The sequence below is a fragment of the Euprymna scolopes genome, chromosome 26 (genome assembly GCF_053919585.1).
Source record: "Euprymna scolopes isolate OS-2025 chromosome 26, ASM5391958v1, whole genome shotgun sequence".
Taxonomy (NCBI): domain Eukaryota; kingdom Metazoa; phylum Mollusca; class Cephalopoda; order Sepiida; family Sepiolidae; genus Euprymna; species Euprymna scolopes.
The window spans coordinates 9406175-9409301 of NC_136507.1; the positions used below are offsets into that span (position 1 = coordinate 9406175).

The 3127-nt window shown below is 37.9% G+C and overlaps 1 pseudogene; it reads right to left on the bottom strand.

The window, feature by feature from the left end:
• Positions 1-754: 754 nt before the first annotated feature.
• Positions 755-1575, bottom strand: LOC145247862 (histone-lysine N-methyltransferase SETMAR pseudogene; annotated as a pseudogene).
• Positions 1576-3127: the final 1552 nt, after the last annotated feature.

Genomic DNA, 3127 nt, shown 5'->3' on the forward strand with positions numbered 1-3127 from the left:
GAACATATCCGTGGAACAGAACCGCAATTGGGATTACTTGAGCTTCCAAGTTGGTTATTTCAATATTCTAGTCATTGTGTTATATATATGTATGCATGTGTGTGTATATATTGATAGTTCCGTATGTATGATTTATTATTATTTTCTATCTTATTTTCTTAGTTGATTCATTATTTTGTTCAATTTTCTCGTATGAGAAAATTGAACATTTTATTTAGAATGAAAGTAACGGTAGACACCTATTAAATACACCCACGCTCCAAGAAACTATTCTCCCGTTCAAAATTTGATAAAAATTTTATTTCGATCTTTTTATTAGGATTTTATTCGTATGTTGCTATTAAACCCAGTGATATAGCACTTGTGTTTTTTTGTATGTATTAAGGAGTGTTCGATGAATAAACAGAGCGGGCTTATGTTTATTTATACAAATATTATTTGCTACATATGTGCAGAAATGTTTCTATCGCTACTTATATTCAAATATTCAACATTGTCAGGTTATAAAAAATATCTACACACACACATCTATATATATATATATATAGATATATTTCTGTGGATGATAATTTTTTTATTTATAAAAGTAATCATACACACACACACGCATATATATATATATATATATATATATATATATATATATATATATATATATATATATATATATATAGTATTAGGTTGTCCGGAAAATAATGGCCAATTTTAGAGAAAAAGGATTTATTAATCAAATAGGTGACACTAGACATTGAAATTAGTCAAAGTATGATCCTTGAACAGTCATGCATTTTTGCCATCTATCAACTGGATCATTTATGCCTCGTTGATAAAAATGGACCACGCCTACTCACTAATGCAGGTCTCAATTTTTGTAAATGATGATGCATTTCTTCGAGTTGATTGCAGTTAACCTCTGCCGTGATGCTCTGATTAGCATCCAGAAAGCTGTAATGAATAATACCAATTGACCACCACCAAACAGTCAGCATAATCTTCTGTTGGTGAAACTTTGGCTTTGGAAAATGTTTGGGTGGTTCATCTCAATCAAGCCATTGAGCTGATCGTTTCCGATTATCATAAAGGATCCACTTTTCGTCACAGGTGACTATTCGGTCAAGAAATGGATCATTAATGTTTCGCAAAAAGGAGCATCGAACACACTTCAAAATATCGAGCTTGTTGATTTTCATTGAGCTCATGTGGGACCCATTTGTCGAGCTTTTTCACCTTGCCAATTTGCTTCAGATGGTCCGACACTGTTGAACTGCTGACACCAAGTTCCAGAGAAATTTCCCTGACACTGTTCCGTGGGTTTTGCTCAACAATGCCTCTCAAATTTCCATTGTCAAGGTTAGATGGCCGTCCTCTACTTTCTTCATCTTTAAGGCTCTCATCACCACTACGAAATTTCTGAAACCACCTTCGTACTGTTCTATCACTTTTGATGCCTTCTCCCCATGCCCTATTGATATTTGCAGTTGTTTGAGAAGCATTGTTACCAAGTTTAAACTCATGCAGGAAAAGTAATCGTAAGTCTTCTTTTCTCATATTCCAAATCATGGGCTCATTCGCTCATAAAACGTTTTCTGAAAAAAAAAAGTAAGAAATTATTAAAGAGCACATATAAATCAATAATCATGTTGATGTTTACCTGAAATATAGTAAAAATCCTATGATAAAATCCAATTTCAAAACAGACTTCCTGAAATGGCCATTATTTTCAGGACAACCTAATATTTGAACAGTCAAATTTGTTGTTCCAATTTAGTTTCAATAGTTTCGTTTCGAGACGCATTCTCCCAACACGTTGTCTTCCCACTCACGGGTTGTTCCTTTTTCTTCCTTTTTTATACCCGTCGAACAAACTCCCTCGCCTCTAATTTGTATATCTCACACGGAAATTTGCATAACCGTTATACATATAAATGCGACGTCGGCATTTTTACTTTTTTTTCTTATCGGAAAAAACACGAAACTCGTGCTATTCAGGTAAGTTAAACCCCCCCTCCCCCGATCTCATGATCATAAACATGGCAGGGGGTAGTATCCGTCTCTGTCGGGTACTTCTTTGGAGAGGAATTATGTGGCCCTGACTTTCGTGCGTACGCTCGTCTGTGATAGGTCTTTCAGTAGACACCTCATCAGTTGGGAGTTTGCTAGCATCACAATCGTTCTCAAGCGGATCTGAATTAAAATTGATTAGCCGCTCATAATCACTTTCGTAACTTGACAAGTGCGTCCGGGTTACTGGTCGAAGGTCTTTAACGTGCCTAGGCATCCTATCAACATTCACAGACTGCATGCTGATCACTTCAGTAACCCGACCAGTGTTATATTTCGTTGTGCGCCGGCCACGTGGATTTTTAACCCAAACGAACGATGTCTCGTTTTTCATACTTCCCTCCAGTCACTTCTGGTTTGGGCAGTGAGTTAGCTTCGATACATTTGATTCGCACATGGTATCTATGTAGCACGTCCTTCGGTGCGGTGGAAGATGAAACGTCATCCTTTGGGGGGACGTTGTGCCAGAAGACCGCCTCACGTATTGAACAGTTCTTTCTGGCTGCGATGGTCTTAATGGTTCTATGGCTTCGCTCTACAATACCATTTCCACGCACATCGAAATCGTAGATGTATGCCCCAATTTTTTGCAAATGACTGGAACTCCTTACTGGTGAAAGTAGTAACGTTGTCGGTCAGTATTTCCGTCGTTGGGACTTGATCAAGGAAAATACTCTCCAACTGTCAGATTACAGTGATTGTATCTGTCCAATGCAGTGGTCGCCAGATTGTAAATCTAAAGGGACCATAGTCGATAATAGTTAAAAATTTCTCCCCATTGTGGTGTGTTACGTCCATTGCCAGTCTGTCCCAGTTGTTGTTTTCACCAATTTTTCCTTTTTAACAGCTCACAGGTGCTGGGTCTATTGAGCGACATGTTTCTCATGTTTTCGTGACAGATTTAGCAGTCTCTTGGACACTTGCGGGTCCACCATCCTGGCAAAATATAGAGTTCGTTTTACTGCTGGATATCCACTTTGATGATGGATATCAGACACCTGGTCCCCATCCAGTTGTCTTACTGCTCCGCAACTCCAAAGCACCGACTCTTTTCCTTATTTGAGTA